This window comes from Pinus tabuliformis, chromosome 3_1, assembly GCF_031772625.1.
Source record: "Pinus tabuliformis cultivar Carrire ecotype Pingquan chromosome 3_1, CPIR1, whole genome shotgun sequence".
Lineage (NCBI taxonomy): Eukaryota > Viridiplantae > Streptophyta > Pinopsida > Pinales > Pinaceae > Pinus > Pinus tabuliformis.
The window spans coordinates 108,627,654-108,634,520 of NC_142301.1; positions in this window are offsets into that span (position 1 = coordinate 108,627,654).

The window sequence follows — 6,867 nt, forward strand, 5'->3', positions numbered from 1 at the left end:
GTCTTAACATCACAAGCCTTCTCAGAAGGGTCCAACCAGCATGTTCCTCAAGCATTCACTCTTTGAAGATGGATCTCCCAACATACAAGTCTCTCTCACTCACAAGTTTTACACAAGATTAGGGGCACTTCAAAACCTTCCTCAAGCTATCAACAATCCCACACTTGTCACACTCACACCAGCTATCTAACAAACTCACAAACACTAACAGCACTGCTCCACTAGCTAACTATCAGTAGCCATTCCAAAAACTAGCAGCACATAGCAATGGTGAGAGTTTAAATAGGAGAAGGAGTCTCCATGAAAGGTGGAAGAGTGAGCTTATCTCCAAGGAAGGTAGCACAAATGACGGAACAACCATGCCAGAGAAAGGAGGGCGACATAAACTATGCCAACAACCAGGTCTGGAGTCATCTAGAAGGCCGACTGTTGGAACAAATTCACCCAATCTGGATCATCACAGAGGCATAATTGATCGTTTGTGCTGACATCGCTATTGAATAACGTAGCTAGTCAGGTCATCGCAGAATATTACAAGCGACCTCGTGCTGTCACATAAAATCGGACCATCACGGGAATCAAGTGTACTTCCGCAATGGCAGTGCTTTTGGACTGTTTTGGAGCACCCTTCAGCGCGTTTATTTAGCCAACAGATGCGATGAGGCAGATAACTTAGGAAAAGTGGGTCATTTGGCAACATCAAAGAGCTTTTTTCTAATATGAGCACGTATAGCTTTGGACACATGACACAGTAGGAAGGTTGGGATGAAGACAGTGACAAATTACTGTGTAATAGTTAGCGCTGGTGTACGCACTCCAAAAATACCAACACTATTTACTCGGAGGACATTTCAAGATGTATATCGACCATTCCATGTTGAAATACCTGGTGAATAACCTTGTGTTGGGGGGGCGCATATGCAGATGGCTCTTAATATTCCAAGAATATGATTTTTAGGTCATAGTTAAGCTGGGACGCTTAAACGCAAGACCAGATCACTTGTCACGAATTGAGACGAGCAAGGAACCCATGAATTTGAAGGAGGGACTACCTGATGCACAACTCTTTGCAGTACGTGTCACAGATGGACACTTCGAAGATATAATCCATTTTCTAACCACGGGGACTGTACCGAAGGAATACTCAATCCAACAGAAAAAGGAATTGGTGGTGTGCACGATGGACTTTTCTTTCATCGCGGGGCACCTATACAAAATGGGCAATGATGAGATATTGTGCATATACGTACCTGAATTTGAACAGGTTCAAATCCTTACGGAAGCACATGGGGGCACTGTAGGAGGACACTATGCAGGCTGCGCGACTGCATAGAAGATTCTTCACACAGGGCTATGGTGGTAAACCCTGTAGCAGGATTTGAAAGCACACTATAAGGCCTGCGATATATGTCAAAGGACGGGAAAACCATTGTAGAGGGACGAGATGTCGTTAAAACCACAAATGACACTGCAGCCGTTTGAAAAATTGGCAATTGACTTTTTGGGACCGATCAAACCTTAGGGAAAGACAGGCGCGCATTACATCATCACCATGATGGAGTACCTGACACGATGGGCGGAAGTGCAGCCGGTCAAAGACTGCACAACCGCTATGGCTGCGAAGTTTTTGTTCAAAAACGCGTTGACACGATTTGGCTATTCGAAAATCTTAATGAGTGATCGTGGAACACATTTCCTGAATGAAACCGTCAGCGCACTCACAGAAGAATTCCAGGTGTATCATTAGAAAAGTACACCGTACCACCCACAAGCTAATGGGACAATAGAGGCATTTAACAAAATACTGGAGACTGCGCTGACCAAAGTGTGCAATGCGCAAAGAAACAACTAGGACATGCACGTACCTACCGTACTATGGGCTTATAGGAAAACATGTAATAAATTGACGGGACAGACACCTTTCCGGTTAGTCTATGGCACAGAAGCTGTCATGCTGATGGAATACAGCATACCTAGTCTACGAATAGCAGCACTCACAGGCATGATGGACCACAAAGCTCTAGAAGAAAGGCTCGTGCAATCAGAAGAACTCGAAGAAGAATGGTTTCTGGCTGGATTTCATCAGCAAGTACAAAAGCAGCGCGAAAAAGCCTGGCACGACCACCATATCAGGTTACGAACCTTCAAGGTAAACGACTTAGTGCTACTTTATGACAGTAAGTTTGAAAAATTTCCGGGAAAATTCAGAATGCACTGGCTAGGACCATACGTGGTTAAGGAGGTCACAGATGGAGGCGCGGTCCAACTAGTCAAACTAAGTGGAGAACCCTTCCCAGGCAAAGTAAACGGTAGCCGCTTGAAGCCCTACACGGGTGGGCCAGTTATCTGACTAACCAGCCGAAGTATAGTCTTCGCGACCCAAGGAGCTGGACAAGGGTGCAGGACTATAAACATATGCATCGGATACTGATATAGATGTAAGGACACAATTCAGACATGGAGGAACAAATGCAGCAGGTTCAGCAAGTAGCAACTCAGTGCGCTGCTGACATTCAGGTCGTTCGGGACCAGTTGGAGGGACTCCGTGCCAAGATTTCCACGCCAACAGAGTGACTCAAGGGCGAGTCACAATGCTTGTGTTTGGGGCCTGTTGGGCATGGAATCCCCCCACAGTATGTTTTGGGGCTCAAAGGCCAAGTTTTTATCAAATAATGTTATAAGACTCCGCGAATTGCGGGTGCGGAGCACAAAATTTACATTGAGTCATAGGGTTGTGTTGTGCTCTACAACAACCCCCCATTTCATTCTTTTTATTTATTATCATATGAAATGGGTACCTTTAGAAGTCAATTGGTATCAATATTGCATTACTTGTAAAAGGTCCACAAACCAAATCAAGGCATTATATAAAACCTTTTGAAAAAACCCATATTGAATCAAATATAACAATCTTTTATCATTGCGATAAAGTGATCGCAAGATCGCATATCGCAATGACATAGAAGACGCAAATAAGTGACATATGGGATCCCGCCGATGCGATATCGCTATCGGCTATCGGCAAAACTCCATGCACATCATAAAGCACCCCGTGCCATTTGTTCCGATGCGATATCGCTATCGGCGATCGGAGGTTGTGAATAGTGTCAATACAAGAAGGTTTAAGGTTGTCCCGATACCCGATTGCGATAAAGCACAGATTTCAATAAAAAAGCCGTTAAGTGATGGGATATCACGGTTCATTCATATTTAAAGCTTGATCGGTTAAGCAATCATTCACCTACACTCAACCGCCAAAATGCCCACTGCACGCTTAAATGAATCATTCGGCCTATTAACGATATAATGGGCATTTAAGGGATGACAGGTTTTCAACGGCCAATTAATGTGATCATAAGTCCTAAAATCTTCCCATGGATTGTGTCCGCTCCCATTTTAAAGGCTAATCCCTTATTACGCATCTGTCCATATTTTCTCATCACTTGCAAGTTTTCATTGCTATTTCTCTGTATTACGTATATTTGCGCCACTGTGCAGAATTCATCATAGAAGGAAGCTCAAACAAGATGGGGAAGAAATCTAAGAAGACCGCAGGCGCTTCCACTACACCGGATGCAGGACAAGCTCTCGTGGACAAGAAGAAGGGCTTAATATCTGATACTACATGCACGGGTCTCACCAGAGTTACTTGGCAAGGCACTTACAACCTAATTGAAGCCGAAGAACTAGTAAGGACAGTAACAGAAGCTACTGCAGATCCTACTCGAAAGTCTGATTGTACTCTCAAAGATTTAGCCGACTCTTTCCTTCACAGAATAGCGGCCAGGGAGCAAATTCTCCCATACACAGATGTAGTGCGGTGGGCGATTCAATAAATCCCAATCTTGGACAGAACTTTCAACACTAGAGATGGAAAAATCTTCGGATCGTTCAGGCCGGATGATTTAAGGCAAATGTATCATTTTCCCGAGCCGAAGAAGATATATAATAAAGCATTCCTGGAGAAGTTTGCAAGTGAAAATGAAGTTGAATCCGAACCCATCCGGGATTGGAGACAAAATCCAGCCAAACACAAACACGAATCTTCCGGTAAGTACTCGGTTGATTCTCTGGCTTCTCCTTATTGCTATGTGGGAATCATGATGTGTAGATTATGGGGATTGCATGATTCTGCTAATTTTACCATAGAGATGGTTCCTCTAATGGAGGCAGCTGTAAACGGTATAATTATGGATTGGGCCACCATCCTTTCTGACAAATTAGCACAAGCTGTGCGTGATTTTAGACATCAGACTGTCGTCACTGAAAGGAAAATTCCCCCATTCTATTACAGTGCATATATCTTAGATACGCTATGTTTCAATTCTGAATTTCCCATGCTCGGCTGGAGGTGGACGCCACAAGATCCCACGGCTATCCACATATACCATCAGAAACTATGGAAGTCCTCTTACAAGCACCATCTGTACCAAATTTGCAATGGCTTTATGGTGCCTATTCATTATTCTATTTTTGATAAACCCATTCCCAAGATTTCCTATCAAGCTTCGTTTGATATAATAGCGGTAGCAAGTTGGTTTGGAGAGGAGAAATTTACCTACATAATATCTTTCGGTAGCCAAGCCAACCCACATGTTCTCCCTTTGTATATACCAGATAAACTGCTAGCAAGAGAAATCGCCTATCAGATTATGGCTGAGAGTGTTACACAGACTCTCAAGAAAGAAAAGAAGAGGGGTTGGCCCTCTTTTCCCTTTAGGTGTGGTGTCTATACTCTGCATGATCTCAAACATGCAGAAAAGGAAGCCACAAAGATCCAATCCTTAACTCTCGCGACTATCCCAAACAGGCCATATGATCCAAGCAAAGTTGCCTACAATGCACTAGAACAGGCCAAATTGACAAAATTTGAGCACAAAGAAGATATGTTTGACGACCTATTCGTTGCAGCCGAAACAATAGGTCAAGCTAAAGAACTTGCTCGAATGAAATATAATGATGAAGGGCTGACTGAGTTTAATAAGCTTAGAGAACAGAGGTTGCAAACTCTGCCTCTAGATTTACTAGCAACAACCCCGGCGACATCATCAAGTGAGCCTGTTCGGCAACAGTCAAAGGAACCTCCGGTGGTAACAAAGGATCATAAAAAGGAACAGGAGGAAAGGCAGAGAAAAGAAAAAGAAGATAGGCAGAAGAGAGCACACGAGGAGAAACAGAGGAAAGAGAAAGAGGAACAACAGAGGAAAGAGCAAGAGGAAAGGCAAAAGAAAGAACAAGAGGAACAGCTGAAAAGAGAGCAGGAAACAGTGCGGAAGGAGTCCCAAGCCGAAAAGGAGAAACAGACCACCACTGATGTCAATATGGACACTACCATAGACCCCAAATTACTCCAGGAATGGCAGCAGTTTCATTCCATCATCAGTGGATTGGAATGTTCGAAAGATACGGACACTTCCAAGACAAATGATACACAGGACATCACTTCACCTCAGGTTCTAAGTGGAACCAGTGGCCCACCCATTTCTAAAGATGTTGAAGTAATACCAAAGGACCCCTCCGACCAAATCATTCTTCAGGTAGAAGATATTCCTCCCCTGAATGTTTTCTACAGCCCAAGGCATAGAGCAGTGGTAAAACGACAAAGGAAAAGAAGGAGGATTGATCAACCTTCCCTTTTCCCAGAACAAACTGTAACGGGCAGCGTGGTTTGGAAGGAGGAATTCGACCCCTCCGATGACCTAACAAAACTGTCACAGTATGCGGGAGCCTATTCGGCAGCGACAATCGACAAGGCATCGGAGGTAAGTCTTCTACTAAAGACTAAGGACCAAGAAATTTTTGCATTACAGGCACAATTGACTGAAACAAAGCAGAAGGCAGATCAAGCAGAGGAGCAATTGTTGGCACAACAGCAAATGAACAATCAATTAACCCAGCAATTGCAGGAAGAAAGGCAAAGGATCGACCAAAGCGCGATCCAGAAACAAAAGGAATTGTCGGAGGCATTGGCACAATTAAGAGCAGCGAATGAGCAAATGATGAAAACAAAGGATGAGCAAATCGCTCAATTGTCATCGCAGCTCGAAAAAGCAAAGGGCACTTCACAAGTGGGTGAATTCAGAGCAGAAGCAGTGCAAATAAACACTGCCTTAATATCCCAAATTAGGCTCCTGTGTCAACAAATCGCTCAGGCAGAGCCATTGTGTGAGCTAACGACATCCATAAATCAGCAGGTAGAGAAGGCCAGAAATGAGTTAGACCAGGCCGAAGAGATCATAACTGGATATCTTGACTGGCAAGATTCTGATCAAGGGAGAGAAGCAAATTTGCCCAAGATTTCAGAAACATATAAAGACATACTTTTCACAGAATGGCACACTCAGGTGATGAAAGCAGAAAGGGCAGCTTCAAGGTGTAAATCAACTTCCAGCAATCTGGTTGATCTAGTTAACAACACTCTCTACTTAGCAAATATGATTTCCCAATGTACACCAGGAAAGATGACAACAACAAATACATTGGAACAATCATGCTATCCTGATTTAGAGGAGAAAGGGAGATTAATCATTGGGATTAATAGTTTAACTATGGATGCATATTGGCTTTTCCTGATTAAGCCACACACACAGCGAGCCGCCCTTAAGTGTTTAACAGATGCAATCGGGTGTATAATTCCCGATATTCAGGATGCCACCTATGCCGCACAGCTCAGTTCGCGCCTCAACAAACCTCCTGAAGTAGAGCCAATGCTTGCGATAAGTCAGCTCAGATTCAAAGGAAAGCAGCCGACTTGATGAATCATGCTCCCGCTTGCCAGATCGCATGGCAAAAATAGGATCAAAAGTTATTGATGCCAATTAAGTAGGATTTCTGTTTATTAGATATTTAGATTAGTTTAGTATTTAT